The sequence below is a fragment of the Triturus cristatus genome, chromosome 5_1 (assembly GCF_964204655.1).
Source record: "Triturus cristatus chromosome 5_1, aTriCri1.1, whole genome shotgun sequence".
In the NCBI taxonomy this organism is placed as follows: Eukaryota; Metazoa; Chordata; class Amphibia; order Caudata; family Salamandridae; genus Triturus; species Triturus cristatus.
In genome coordinates this window covers 679,454,878-679,472,018 of record NC_140587.1, presented here as the reverse complement: position 1 = coordinate 679,472,018, position 17,141 = coordinate 679,454,878, and positions in this window count along the sequence as shown.

Sequence of the window (17,141 nt, the reverse complement as noted above, 5' to 3'; positions counted from 1 at the left end):
CATGGGTACACAAAAGCTTGGCTATCCACGGACTTCCTCTCTAAATTTGCTTTATAATCAACACTGGACTCAATCTCGTTACCAATTTCCCACCAAGCGGACAAACACAGCTCCAAGTGGATCTTCTAAATATTATGGCTACCTGCATAGTAGGAACAGACAAAAAGTTACAGACACTCAACGATCTGATCATGAGAGCCCAACAATATAAGTACACGCAGCAAGTCAACTGCCATTGTTTAACGATAGGCGAAAACCCGCAAAGTCTAACATCAACCTTGACGGATATATTGATGGAGATAAGAGCACAAGCAGCAATGCCATATTCAAGACAAAGAGTCCACGAACACAAGTGAATCACTCACAAATATACCAAATATTCTGTAGAAAAGCCTCAAATAAAGGTGAACCATCCTTCAACCAAACCAAACCTCTTCCATGGAAAATCCCCTATCAACTGAAATAACAGACAGCTCCTTTGACAGACAAGTCAAGGAGAACATTGCTTCAACTAACACTAATTTTTATGTGGAAATTCCTCAATTAAACGAAACAGTTGACAGCTCCTTTGACATAGAAGTCAACCAAACCGCCAGCAGTATAATCAAGGAAAATGGAGAAAGACGGAGAAGACAGAGAAAGTAGAAGTAAAGCTGTCGGTCTCAAAAAAGGAAAGAAAGAGATCAAGAAAGAGAAATTTGTTCAACAAAAAAAATATGGCAATTATTCTTTTAACATAGGAATGAAAAGATATCTTTTCAGGAGAAAGCAAATAAAAAGGATTCAGACCAAGTAATTGAACAGCCTGGAAGCCCAGAAATAGATTTTAAAAGGAAAGAGAATACAACAGACCCACTCCCCTCATTCAAAGTCAAAGATCGACATAGCTGGACAACAGCCACTACGAGCCCATTTCCAACAAACAAAATTCAAGGACACCCATGGCTCCAGACCCTCCACATCAAAGTCAGGTAGAAAAATACCTGCCCAAGGCTCAAGTACGAAGGAACTCAGCGAACAGGGAAACTACACATGGGGATCGGAAACAGAGATGCTTCCACGATCAAAAAGGAGAGGGCATATGGCCAGTTCAAGAGCAATACACTAAATGGGTCTTGGAAGACCACAGGCTTCAAAATGTTATCCATCCATCTCAGAAATCTACGTATCTCTCAACCAAACTTGACAGGTTGATGGAAAAACCACTAAGAGGGATAACATTGATCCTAGCCACAAAATTGATAATCAAAAGACTAGCATGGCACCGACGATTATAATTTTAAGAAACATCTATATTCACCCAAGAAGAGAGACAAAACAGGGGTGCATGAATACCCTGCTTAAAATGATGTAAAAAATGCAGATGCAATACTCTCAAGTGCAGTTTATCATTACAGGCGATTTTAATACAAATGTATGTAAAAATGTTAAGAACCATCATCAAATGGGCAACAGATTCAGAAGTCAGTTAAAATCTCTAAAACATTTGAATGGAAACTTAAAAGAGGAATCACCAGCATCAACGACCTTTTTAAGTGGGAATAAGAGTTCAACCAACTATCACACACTAGTGAGTGAAAATGTAGGTCTCAGAGGTACAAATTCCAAATAATTCCACTCACTGAGAGCGATCATTTTCCACAATCAATGCAATTTGACCAAATTTTTGCTCGGCTGACGGCACCCAATAATCTAATCTCTGCCCCCCTCCAATGTAATTTAAAATGTCTGAGATGGAGAGTAAAACGGGATAGAGAAAGCGATGGCCCAAGTATATCTTCAGTACAAAAAACAATGGTCCTAGACCTGAATTCAGAAATAGGCTATAAGTCCTTTCTTAGTGTTATCATTTAAATGTTCTAGGCTATGCAACATCAACTCAGATAGCCCTCAATACTCAATATAACATTTGTCATATAAAACAAGACATGCAACCAACCAGCATCAAAAATTCTTATAGCATTTATTATTTTTGTAGTTTACTTTTGACAAATTTCAATCAAGGTTGCTCCAAGGGGAACGTGCAAAGAGTGAGGTGTTGGAATATGAAAAAGTGAAAGGAAAGAGAAAGTATTCGAGAGATTTGTGACATAAAATACTTAAAAGACTTGAACACTGGACCGGTTGTCAATCACCGTCCAAATGAAATAGCCTGGTCACGTTGAATTAATTAGTACAGCCGTTGAATTAAACAATTACAAGATACATTGGAAACTAATTCCAATAAGGCACGTGAACAAATAAACGTATTCCAGGCTCTATAATAAAGGGCGTCGACGTTTCGATCCGTCTTTGTGGCCTCAAGAGGAAATTTGGACCTTGGCCATGCGGATCTTCATCAGGACTGAAGGGCAACCTAGATGGGTACTGGGCCTTATGGAGTGCCTAAAATTAATGAAAATTAAAATGAGGCTGTTGCATGAGGCTAATGTGTTATTAATTAGCTGTGTAAAGCCAAAGAGGCTTACCCGCTTATCCTTGTGAATAAGGTATAACGGTGGACTTCGTGTGGGTGGACTCCATAAGTGAGGTGCCACTGGGTAGAATTGAATTCGAAACTGCAAAGACAAGGTTACGACTATTAGTAACCGAAACAAGTACGTTAATTGTAGACCTAACAGAAATAACCAATGTGAAGGGTACCTTAATACGTGGTGTCACTCCACTAGAGTTCTCGATGTTTGTATACACAGCCGGATTTGTTGCCAAACTGAAAAATTATATAAAGAAACGTGTTTTAAGGGAAGGTCCATCAAGGGAAGAAGTTTTAAAAGGGAGGTGTAGTGTTATTTAAGGTCTTTACCTGGTGCCGCTACTATCCGGCGAACGTCCGTACCGCGCGGTGCTCGTGATTCAGCAACCGCGCACCTCGGAGACGTCTGTTTAAATGAGAGCGTCAACGTCACGGTACCGGGACGCGGATGGAAAGAGTTAAAAGACTCCGACCGGGCTGCCGGTACTGAATCTCCCTAGTGAATACTAAATAGTCACAAGTTGATTATGTTCCATATAGTTTGAGGTCTGGCACGTATTAATGCGGGATACAATTAGAATTAGCAATGTGCTAATTTTGACCGGACCTTCGATATATGGTGGTCACTGGTGTGAGCTATATGAGCATTGACTCATATATGGGAGCTACCACATATTGGAATTAATGTGAGTAGACAAACGCCATGGTTACTCTTTGTGAAATCCGGACATTGATGGTGGCAGAAAACAATTACTAATGATTATGAAAAACCGGACAAGGCTATCGGAAATTAATTCATGCTGATGTGGACTGCATTAGTTTACACCATCATTCCTATATGGAAAATTAACACATAATTGGAAAATTTTCTTAATACTGACACCGAGTGGGCAAACGTGACAAACAATCGGTGTTCGGTCTTCAGTCTATCTATTCTCAAACAATACATTGAATAAAAACTTTGTACCAATGGACAACAAAAACAACAACACAATTTATACATGGCCATAGGTTTCAACACAGTCAAGAAAATTTCTATAGAGCAGCATTGCAAAAGGGTAGAGAGTACGTATCTAGTATAATAACACTTGACGGGCACTTTGTCCTTAAACAACGATACGTTTAACAGCATAATTCGAATGATGGAATATGTTAGACACATAACCCCGGTTATACATTCTAGACATTGATTCAGATTACTCACTTCATAATCAATTTGTATGTTCTGAAAGTATATACATAGGGGAAAAGATCTGACAGTAAGGAGTCAACCAGGGATATACGAAAATCTTAGTACTATTAGACATCCACTAGAGCCCTAGTGGGTTAGTACCGATATATCCACATGGATAGATTTATTCAGTATTCATAATCGAGATCTGTTTGCTTATTTCTTCAAACTCATTCAGACCTCTAGTGATCGTATCCAGAGAGTGAATCCATCTGCATTCTCGTTTGCTGAGTATACTGATGAAGTTACCACCTCTTGGATTAGGCTTAACCTTCTCAATTACCCACCATCTCAAACTTTCTGCAGTATGTTCAAAAGCAGTGAAGTGTTCGACAAGGGGGGCACCTTGTGTCTTGCAGCGTATGCGGCTGCAGTGTTGTAAAATACGACATTTGACTTTTTGAATTGTCTGGCCCACATACATGAACCCAAATGGACAGACAATGGCATAGACGACTCCCGTCGTATTACAGTTACTGTGCTCATTGAGTTTGTATACCTGATTGTTGTGTGAAAATTCTGTTATCTCTTTAGTAAGCGCACAAGCTTTACATGATCCACATTTATGGTGGCCCCTAATTGGCGGGATACCCCAAAGTGTGTTTTGGCTGATGGTGCGTGTTGTAGGCAGTAGAGATTTTACTACATAATCTCTTATATTTTTACCTTTCTTAAAGGCATGTAGAGGTGGTGGCATATTGCCCAAGTCTTCTGCTACTAAGTGCCAATGTTGATTGATTGCTTTTTTGATGGCGCTACTTTTAGTATTGAACGTGGTGACACATACTAGACGTTCCTCCTTAGTATTTGGTCTGGTTTTAGGAACTAGTAAGAACTCTCTATGGTTGTGCCAGGCACGTTTACGTGCTTGTTTAAGTAGTCTGATAGGGTATCCACGTTCCTATAGCCTGGCAAGGAGGCTCGATGACTCTTCAAAATAGTCTTCTTTTTTTGAACAGTTTCTGCGCAACCTCAGAAATTGACCAAAGGGTAAATTGTCCCTGAGGTTGCGTGGGTGATGACTGGTATAGCGTAACAGTGTTTTACGTTCACTGGTTTTCCTGTAGAGGCTCGTGTGTAGTTTACCTGACTCAGATTTAATAAGGATATCCAAGAAATTAATCCTTTCTCTGTTGAATTCTAGAGTGAATTGGATATCAATCGAGCATGTGTTGAGCCACTGATGGAACATTACCAAATGTTCCTCACTACCTTGCCAAACGATTAGAACATCATCGATGTATCGTCGCCAGAGTGCTATATTGGCCCTATACGGGTTAAGGTCACTAAAGACAAAGTGGTGTTCATATTCGTTCATGTAGATGATGGCAAGATTAGGAGCGAAGCTTGCTCCCATCGCTACGCCCTTGGTTTGATTATAGAAATTTCCTTGGAACGTGAAATAATTTCTGGTCATAGCAATCCTGAGTAATGAAATTATAAACTCAGTGGGGACTTTATGTGGTGCTGGTCTAGTGTTAAGTACAGATTCCATGCAAGTGAGTGCTGAATGTTGTGGAATGTTAGTGTATAAGGAGGTTATGTCCATAGTGGCTAAAAGGTGTATGTTAGAGTCAAAAGGACGTTCATCCACCAATCTGATAGTTTGCATCGTGTCCCTGAGATAAGTCGTAGTATTCTCTGCAATGGGTTTAAGGAACACATCGATGTATTTGCACAGAGGTTGCAAGATTGAGCCACATCCATAAATTATTGGTCTACCCGGTGGATCCTGCATACGTTTGTGTATCTTAGGTAGGGTGTAAATTGTGGGCATTCTAGGGTGTTTGTTATTGAGATAATCATACTCAAGTTTGTTTAAGAAGCCTGCCTCTAGTGCCACCCTAGTCACGTCATTTATGATGCTGCTTATCTCTTGCGTGGGGTCCCTACTCAATTTGGCATAGTTACCTTCCACTGATAGCTGCGCTAGGATTTCTTTTTTGTAGTCATCCGCATTCTGTAGTTCAATTGCCCCACCCTTATCCGCGGGTTTAATCACTATGTCTGTGTTCTTTTTCAGAGTTTCTAGAGCCTCACGTTCCTGTTTACTCACATTATATTTCACATATTGTCGTTTGGTCAGTATGTGATCAATGTCCCTCATAACTACTTGTTCATAAGCTAGCAGTTTATGTGACATGAGGTGGGTTGGTGGATTAAACTTAGACGGTGGTCTGAGTCCACTGCCTGAGAAGACCGGATTATAAGGAGTCTTAAGGAAGTAATGCTTAAGGCGGATTTTCCTGAAAAATTGATGTAATTCAATTTTCAAATTGAAGGTGTTTGGCATGGATGTGGGTACAAAGGAAAGTCCCTTTTCCAAGATTCCCTGTTCATTGGGTGTAAGAGTGTAGTCAGATAGATTGACTATAGGGTTCTCATGTACATAAGCTACCATCTGTAGTGTTGTCGTCGTGTCTGTATCTCTCCATGAGTCTCTTGTTGGAAGTGTGTTTGTTTCTTCAATTGACCTCTCCCCTGGTTCCATTGTCCGCCTCTCTGTCCCCTGGGTCTGCCCCAGGGGCGTCCCCGTCCTCGCTGACCCCACCATGGTTCCTCTGCTAAAAAAGAGGACTGTTGGTAATTCTGCCCTGGGGAAGGTGTGCCTATGTTTGAACCTGAGCTTGGACCAGCACGTTCTGTATCGCTATCAGGGTTACTTCCTAGTGATGATCCGGAGAAAGTTGTGTACCTCCTAAACCCACTCCTACCTCTGCTAGCGAAAGTGCCCTGTGGTTCCCTTATATAGTAGCCTTCCTGTAAGTATGGATATGTGTTTTTCTTGTCGTATAACTTAATGTCCCTGGCTACTTTGTCCAATTTAGTTGCTTGTGTGTAGATGTCAAATTCTTGAATGGTTCTTTCTAACCTCTCCAATGCTTCCTTGGCATTAAGTAACGACTTATCCTCAATGATCTCTTTCTTTAAGTCAAAAATTTCTTTAGTTAAACGTTGGACTTCTTCCACCGCTGTCTCAATCCCAAGCACCATCCAATGCCTGGAGCAATTATTAGACACGAAACTAAAGTTTTCTTTGAATTTAGGGTTGTCAAGAAAAATAGCCGGTTCATTCCTCACCTGTAAGCCTACAGGGATGACATTGGATTTGAGATATTTGGCTAGGGTGTGACCATGTAATCGTGTTCTGATCAGTTTTTTCTCTAAGCGTTCTAGTTTAGATACTTTCTCATTGAGTGTCAGGTCTATATTGGTAGTAGTACTCCCCAGGAAAATGTTACCTCCCTGTTCATGCAATAATTTGTCTATATACTCTTCACTATATGACAGTGTCTCCTTATCTGACATAATGCGTGTAATATTAGTCAAGGTATGGCCTTAGCTGTAAAGACTAAGACAACCTGTCAAATTTAGACAGTTAACATACAACATTTAACATAAAACATAAAACCCTCGCAGGACTTGCCTGCACAAAGGTAACCATTACAAAAATGGGGTAACCCAAAAAGTCAAGGACCTGGGTGCAATGTAGTACAAAAAACAATGGTCCTAGACCTGAATTCAGAAACAGGCTATAAGTCCTTTCTTAGTGTTATCATTTAAATGTTCTAGGCTATGCAACATCAACTCAGATAGCCCTCAATACTCAATATAACATTTGTCATATAAAACAAGACATGCAACCAACCAGCATCAAAAATTCTTATAGCATTTATTTTTTTTGTAGTTTACTTTTGACAAATTTCAATCAAGGTTGCTCCAAGGGGGAACGTGCAAAGAGTGAGGTGTTGGAATATGAAAAAGTGAAAGGAAAGAGAAAGTATTCGAGAGATTTGTGACATAAAATACTTAAAAGACTTGAACACTGGACCGGTTGTCAATCACCGTCCAAATGAAATAGCCTGGTCACGTTGAATTAATTAGTACAGCCGTTGAATTAAACAATTACAAGATACATTGGAAACTAATTCCAATAAGGCACGTGAATAAATGAACGTATTCCAGGCTCTATAATAAAGGGCGTCGACGTTTCGATCCGTCTTTGTGGCCTCAAGAGGAAATTTGGACCTTGGCCATGCGGATCTTCATCAGGACTGAAGGGCAACCTAGATGGGTACTGGGCCTTATGGAGTGCCTAAAATTAATGAAAATTAAAATGAGGCTGTTGCATGAGGCTAATGTGTTATTAATTAGCTGTGTAAAGCCAAAGAGGCTTACCCGCTTATCCTTGTGAATAAGGTATAACGGTGGACTTCGTGTGGGTGGACTCCATAAGTGAGATGCCACTGGGTAGAATTGAATTCGAAACTGCAAAGACAAGGTTACGACTATTAGTAACCGAAACAAGTACGTTAATTGTAGACCTAACAGGAATAACCAATGTGAAGGGTACCTTAATACGTGGTGTCACTCCACTAGAGTTCTCGATGTTTGTATACACAGCCGGATTTGTTGCCAAACTGAAAAATTATATAAAGAAACGTGTTTTAAGGGAAGGTCCATCAAGGGAAGAAGTTTTAAAAGGGAGGTGTAGTGTTATTTAAGGTCTTTACCTGGTGCCGCTACTATCCGGCGAACGTCCGTACCGCGCGGTGCTCGTGATTCAGCAACCGCGCACCTCGGAGACGTCTGTTTAAATGAGAACGTCAACGTCACGGTACCGGGACGCGGATGGAAAGAGTTAAAAGACTCTGACCGGGCTGCCGGTACTGAATCTCCCTAGTGAATACTAAATAGTCACAAGTTGATTATGTTCCATCTAGTTTGAGGTCTGGCACGTATTAATGCGGGATACAATTAGAATTAGCAATGTGCTAATTTTGACCGGACCATCGATATATGGTGGTCCCTGGTGTGAGCTATATGAGCATTGACTCATATATGGGAGCTACCACATATTGGAATTAATGTGAGTAGACAAACGCCATGGTTACTCTTTGTGAAATCCGGACATTGATGGTGGCAGAAAACAATTACTAATGATTATGAAAAACCGGACAAGGCTATCGGAAATTAATTCATGCTGATGTGGACTGCATTAGTTTACACCATCATTCCTATATGGAAAATTAACACATAATTGGAAAATTTTCTTAATACTGACACCGAGTGGGCAAACGTGACAAACAATCGGTGTTCGGTCTTCGGTCTATCTATTCTCAAACAATACATTGAATAAAAACTTTGTACCAATGGACAACAAAAACAACAACACAATTTATACATGGCCATAGGTTTCAACACAGTCAAGAAAATTTCTATAGAGCAGCATTGCAAAAGGGTAGAGAGTACGTATCTAGTATAATAACACTTGACGGGCACTTTGTCCTTAAACAATGATACGTTTAACAGCATAATTCGAATGATGGAATATGTTAGACACATAACCCCGGTTATACATTCTAGACATTGATTCAGATTACTCACTTCATAATCAATTTGTATGTTCTGAAAGTATATACATAGTGGAAAAGTTCTGACAGTAAGGAGTCAACCAGGGATATACGAAAATCTTAGTACTATTAGACATCCACTAGAGCCCTAGTGGGTTAGTACCGATATATCCACATGGATAGATTTATTCAGTATTCATAATCGAGATCTGTTTGCTTATTTCTTCAAACTCATTCAGACCTCTAGTGATCGTATCCAGAGAGTGAATCCATCTGCATTCTTGTTTGCTGAGTATACTGATGAAGTTACCACCTCTTGGATTAGGCTTAACCTTCTCAATTACCCACCATCTCAAACTTTCTGCAGTATGTTCAAAAGCAGTGAAGTGTTCGACAAGGGGGGCACCTTGTGTCTTGCAGCGTATGCGGCTGCAGTGTTGTAAAATACGACATTTGACTTTTTGAATTGTCTGGCCCACATACATGAACCCGCATGGACAGACAATGGCATAGACGACTCCCGTCGTATTACAGTTACTGTGCTCATTGAGTTTGTATACCTGATTGTTGTGTGAAAATTCTGTTATCTCTTTAGTAAGCGCACAAGCTTTACATGATCCACATTTATGGTGGCCCCTAATTGGCGGGATACCCCAAAGTGTGTTTTGGCTGATGGTGCGTGTTGTAGGCAGTAGAGATTTTACTACTTAATCTCTTATATTTTTACCTTTCTTAAAGGCATGTAGAGGTGGTGGCATATTGCCCAAGTCTACTGCTACTAAGTGCCAATGTTGATTGATTGCTTTTTTGATGGCGCTACTTTTAGTATTGAACGTGGTGACACATACTAGACGTTCCTCCTTAGTATTTGGTCTGGTTTTAGGAACTAGTAAGAACTCTCTATGGTTGTGCCAGGCACGTTTACGTGCTTGTTTAAGTAGTCTGATAGGGTATCCACGTTCCAATAGCCTGGCAAGGAGGCTCGATGACTCTTCAAAATAGTCTTCTTTTTTTGAACAGTTTCTGCGCAACCTCAGAAATTGACCAAAGGGTAAATTGTCCCTGAGGTTGCGTGGGTGATGACTGGTATAGCGTAACAGTGTGTTACGTTCACTGGTTTTCCTGTAGAGGCTCGTGTGTAGTTTACCTGACTCAGATTTAATAAGGATATCCAAGAAATTAATCCTTTCTCTGTTGAATTCTAGAGTGAATTGGATATCAATCGAGCATGTGTTGAGTCACTGATGGAACATTACCAAATGTTCCTCACTACCTTGCCAAACGATTAGAACATCATCGATGTATCGTCGCCAGAGTGCTATATTGGCCCTATACGGGTTAAGGTCACTAAAGACAAAGTGGTGTTCATATTCGTTCATGTAGATGATGGCAAGATTAGAGAGTTCTTACTAGTTCCTAAAACCAGACCAAATACTAAGGAGGAACGTCTAGTATGTGTCACCACGTTCAATACTAAAAGTAGCACCATCAAAAAAGCAATCAATCAACATTGGCACTCAGTAGCAGAAGACTTGGGCAATATGCCACCACCTCTACATGCCTTTAAGAAAGGTAAAAATATAAGAGATTATGTAGTAAAATCTCTACTGCCTACAACACGCACCATCAGCCAAAACACACTTTGGGGTATCCCGCCAATTAGGGGCCACCATAAATGTGGATCATGTAAAGCTTGTGCGCTTACTAAAGAGATAACAGAATTTTCACACAACAATCAGGTATACAAACTCAATGAGCACAGTAACTGTAATACGACGGGAGTCGTCTATGCCATTGTCTGTCCATGCGGGTTCGTGTATGTGGGCCAGACAATTCAAAAAGTCAAATGTCGTATTTTACAACACTGCAGCCGCATACGCTGCAAGACACAAGGTGCCCCCCTTGTCGAACACTTCACTGCTTTTGAACATACTGCAGAAAGTTTGAGATGGTGGGTAATTGAGAAGGTTAAGCCTAATCCAAGAGGTGGTAACTTCATCAGTATACTCAGCAAACGAGAATGCAGATGGATTCACTCTCTGGATACGATCACTAGAGGTCTGAATGAGTTTGAAGAAATAAGCAAACAGATCTCGATTATGAATACTGAATAAATCTATCCATGTGTATATATCGGTACTAACCCACTAGGGCTCTAGTGGATGTCTAATAGTACTAAGATTTTCGTATATCCCTGGTTGACTCCTTACTCTCAGATCTTTTCCCCTATGTATATACTTTCAGAACATACAAATTGATTATGAAGTGAGTAATCTGAATCAATGTCTAGAATGTATAACCGGGGTTATGTGTCTAACATATTCCATCATTCGAATTATGCTGTTAAACGTATCGTTGTTTAAGGACAAAGTGCCCGTCAAGTGTTATTATACTAGATACGTACTCTCTACCCTTTTGCAATGCTGCTCTATAGAAATTTTCTTGACTGTGTTGAAACCTATGGCCATGTATAAATTGTGTTGTTGTTTTTGTTGTCCATTGGTACAAAGTTTTTATTCAATGTATTGTTTGAGAATAGATAGACCGAAGACCGAACACCGATTGTTTGTCACGTTTGCCCACTCGGTGTCAGTATTAAGAAAATTTTCCAATTATGTGTTAATTTTCCATATAGGAATGATGGTGTAAACTAATGCAGTCCACATCAGCATGAATTAATTTCCGATAGCCTTGTCCGGTTTTTCATAATCATTAGTAATTGTTTTCTGCCACCATCAATGTCCGGATTTCACAAAGAGTAACCATGGCGTTTGTCTACTCACATTAATTCCAATATGTGGTAGCTCCCATATATGAGTCAATGCTCATATAGCTCACACCAGGGACCACCATATATCGATGGTCCGGTCAAAATTAGCACATTGCTAATTCTAATTGTATCCCGCATTAATACGTGCCAGACCTCAAACTAGATGGAACATAATCAACTTGTGACTATTTAGTATTCACTAGGGAGATTCAGTACCGGCAGCCCGGTCGGAGTCTTTTAACTCTTTCCATCCGCGTCCCGGTACCGTGACGTTGACGTTCTCATTTAAACAGACGTCTCCGAGGTGCGCGGTTGCTGAATCACGAGCACCGCGCGGTACGGACGTTCGCCGGATAGTAGCGGCACCAGGTAAAGACCTTAAATAACACTACACCTCCCTTTTAAAACTTCTTCCCTTGATGGACCTTCCCTTAAAACACGTTTCTTTATATAATTTTTCAGTTTGGCAACAAATCCGGCTGTGTATACAAACATCGAGAACTCTAGTGGAGTGACACCACGTATTAAGGTACCCTTCACATTGGTTATTTCTGTTAGGTCTACAATTAACGTACTTGTTTCGGTTACTAATAGTCGTAACCTTGTCTTTGCAGTTTCGAATTCAATTCTACCCAGTGGCACCTCACTTATGGAGTCCACCCACACGAAGTCCACCGTTATACCTTATTCACAAGGATAAGCGGGTAAGCCTCTTTGGCTTTACACAGCTAATTAATAACACATTAGCCTCATGCAACAGCCTCATTTTAATTTTCATTAATTTTAGGCACTCCATAAGGCCCAGTACCCATCTAGGTTGCCCTTCAGTCCTGATGAAGATCCGCATGGCCAAGGTCCAAATTTCCTCTTGAGGCCACAAAGACGGATCGAAACGTCGACGCCCTTTATTATAGAGCCTGGAATACGTTCATTTATTCACGTGCCTTATTGGAATTAGTTTCCAATGTATCTTGTAATTGTTTAATTCAACGGCTGTACTAATTAATTCAACGTGACCAGGCTATTTCATTTGGACGGTGATTGACAACCGGTCCAGTGTTCAAGTCTTTTAAGTATTTTATGTCACAAATCTCTCGAATACTTTCTCTTTCCTTTCACTTTTTCATATTCCAACACCTCACTCTTTGCACGTTCCCCTTGGAGCAACCTTGATTGAAATTTGTCAAAAGTAAACTACAAAAATAATAAATGCTATAAGAATTTTTGATGCTGGTTGGTTGCATGTCTTGTTTTATATGACAAATGTTATATTGAGTATTGAGGGCTATCTGAGTTGATGTTGCATAGCCTAGAACATTTAAATGATAACACTAAGAAAGGACTTATAGCCTATTTCTGAATTCAGGTCTAGGACCATTGTTTTTTGTACTACATTGCACCCAGGTCCTTGACTTTTTGGGTTACCCCATTTTTGTAATGGTTACCTTTGTGCAGGCAAGTCCTGCGAGGGTTTTATGTTTTATGTTAAATGTTGTATGTTAACTGTCTAAATTTGACAGGTTGTCTTAGTCTTTACAGCTAAGGCCATACCTTGACTAATATTACACGCACTATGTCAGATAAGGAGACACTGTCGTATAGTAAAGAGTATATAGACAAATTATTGCATGAACAGGGAGGTAACATTTTCCTGGGGAGTACTACTACCAATATAGACCTGACACTCAATGAGAAAGTATCTAAACTAGAACGCTTAGAGAAAAAACTGATCAGAACACGATTACATGGTCACACCCTAGCCAAATATCTCAAATCCAATGTCATCCCTGTAGGCTTACAGGTGAGGAATGAACCGGCTATTTTTCTTGACAACCCTAAATTCAAAGAAAACTTTAGTTTCGTGTCTAATAATTGCTCCAGGCATTGGATGGTGCTTGGGATTGAGACAGCGGTGGAAGAAGTCCAACGTTTAACTAAAGAAATTTTTGACTTAAAGAAAGAGATCATTGAGGATAAGTCGTTACTTAATGCCAAGGAAGCATTGGAGAGGTTAGAAAGAACCATTCAAGAATTTGACATCTACACACAAGCAACTAAATTGGACAAAGTAGCCAGGGACATTAAGTTATACGACAAGAAAAACACATATCCATACTTACAGGAAGGCTACTATATAAGGGAACCACAGGGCACTTTCGCTAGCAGAGGTAGGAGTGGGTTTAGGAGGTACACAACTTTCTCCGGATCATCACTAGGAAGTAACCCTGATAGCGATACAGAACGTGCTGGTCCAAGCTCAGGTTCAAACATAGGCACACCTTCCCCAGGGCAGAATTACCAACAGTCCTCTTTTTTAGCAGAGGAACCATGGTGGGGTCAGCGAGGACGGGGACGCCCCTGGGGCAGACCCAGGGGACAGAGAGGCGGACAATGGAACCAGGGGAGAGGTCAATTGAAGAAACAAACACACTTCCAACAAGAGACTCATGGAGAGATACAGACACGACGACAACACTACAGATGGTAGCTTATGTACATGAGAACCCTATAGTCAATCTATCTGACTACACTCTTACACCCAATGAACAGGGAATCTTGGAGAAGGGACTTTCCTTTGTACCCACATCCATGCCAAACACCTTCAATTTGAAAATTGAATTACATCAATTTTTCAGGAAAATCCGCCTTAAGCATTACTTCCTTAAAACTCCTTATAATCCGGTCTTCTCAGGCAGTGGACTCAGACCACCGTCTAAGTTTAATCCACCAACCCACCTCATGTCACATAAACTGCTAGCTTATGAACAAGTAGTTATGAGGGACATTGTTCACATACTGACCAAACGACAATATGTGAAATATAATGTGAGTAAACAGGAACGTGAGGCTCTAGAAACTCTGAAAAAGAACACAGACATAGTGATTAAACCCGCGGATAAGGGTGGGGCAATTGTACTACAGAATGCGGATGACTACAAAAAAGAAATCCTAGCGCAGCTATCAGTGGAAGGTAACTATGCCAAATTGAGTAGGGACCCCACGCAAGAGATAAGCAGCATCATAAATGACGTGACTAGGGTGGCACTAGAGGCAGGCTTCTTGAACAAACTTGAGTATGATTATCTCAATAACAAACACCCTAGAATGCCCACAATTTACACCCTACCTAAGATACACAAACGTATGCAGGATCCACCGGGTAGACCAATAATTTCTGGATGTGGCTCAATCTTGGAACCTCTGTGCAAATACATAGATGTGTTCCTTAAACCCATTGCAGAGAATACTACGACTTATCTCAGGGGCACGATGCAAACTATCAGATTGGTGGATGAACGTCCTTTTGACTCTAACATACACCTTTTAGCCACTATGGACATAACCTCCTTATACACTAACATTCCACAACATTCAGCACTCACTTGCATGGAATCTGTACTTAACACTAGACCAGCACCACATAAAGTCCCCACTGAGTTTATAATTTCATTACTCAGGATTGCTATGACCAGAAATTATTTCACGTTCCAAGGAAATTTCTATAATCAAACCAAGGGCGTAGCGATGGGAGCAAGCTTCGCTCCTAATCTTGCCATCATCTACATGAACGAATATGAACACCACTTTGTCTTTAGTGACCTTAACCCGTATAGGGCCAATATAGCACTCTGGCGACGATACATCGATGATGTTCTAATCGTTTGGCAAGGTAGTGAGGAACATTTGGTAATGTTCCATCAGTGGCTCAACACATGCTCGATTGATATCCAATTCACTCTAGAATTCAACAGAGAAAGGATTAATTTCTTGGATATCCTTATTAAATCTGAGTCAGGTAAACTACACACGAGCCTCTACAGGAAAACCAGTGAACGTAACACACTGTTACGCTATACCAGTCATCACCCACGCAACCTCAGGGACAATTTACCCTTTGGTCAATTTCTGAGGTTGCGCAGAAACTGTTCAAAAAAAGAAGACTATTTTGAAGAGTCATCGAGCCTCCTTGCCAGGCTATTGGAACGTGGATACCCTATCAGACTACTTAAACAAGCACGTAAACGTGCCTGGCACAACCATAGAGAGTTCTTACTAGTTCCTAAAACCAGACCAAATACTAAGGAGGAACGTCTAGTATGTGTCACCACGTTCAATACTAAAAGTAGCGCCATCAAAAAAGCAATCAATCAACATTGGCACTTAGTAGCAGAAGACTTGGGCAATATGCCACCACCTCTACATGCCTTTAAGAAAGGTAAAAATATAAGAGATTATGTAGTAAAATCTCTACTGCCTACAACACGCACCATCAGCCAAAACACACTTTGGGGTATCCCGCCAATTAGGGGCCACCATAAATGTGGATCATGTAAAGCTTGTGCGCTTACTAAAGAGATAACAGAATTTTCACACAACAATCAGGTATACAAACTCAATGAGCACAGTAACTGTAATACGACGGGAGTCGTCTATGCCATTGTCTGTCCATGCGGGTTCATGTATGTGGGCCAGACAATTCAAAAAGTCAAATGTCGTATTTTACAACACTGCAGCCGCATACGCTGCAAGACACAAGGTGCCCCCCTTGTCGAACACTTCACTGCTTTTGAACATACTGCAGAAAGTTTGAGATGGTGGGTAATTGAGAAGGTTAAGCCTAATCCAAGAGGTGGTAACTTCATCAGTATACTCAGCAAACGAGAATGCAGATGGATTCACTCTCTGGATACGATCACTAGAGGTCTGAATGAGTTTGAAGAAATAAGCAAACAGATCTCGATTATGAATACTGAATAAATCTATCCATGTGGATATATCGGTACTAACCCACTAGGGCTCTAGTGGATGTCTAATAGTACTAAGATTTTCGTATATCCCTGGTTGACTCCTTACTGTCAGATCTTTTCCCCTATGTATATACTTTCAGAACATACAAATTGATTATGAAGTGAGTAATCTGAATCAATGTCTAGAATGTATAACCGGGGTTATGTGTCTAACATATTCCATCATTCGAATTATGCTGTTAAACGTATCGTTGTTTAAGGACAAAGTGCCCGTCAAGTGTTATTATACTAGATACGTACTCTCTACCCTTTTGCAATGCTGCTCTATAGAAATTTTCTTGACTGTGTTGAAACCTATGGCCATGTATAAATTGTGTTGTTGTTTTTGTTGTCCATTGGTACAAAGTTTTTATTCAATGTATTGTTTGAGAATAGATAGACCGAAGACCGAACACCGATTGTTTGTCACGTTTGCCCACTCGGTGTCAGTATTAAGAAAATTTTCCAATTATGTGTTAATTTTCCATATAGGAATGATGGTGTAAACTAATGCAGTCCACATCAG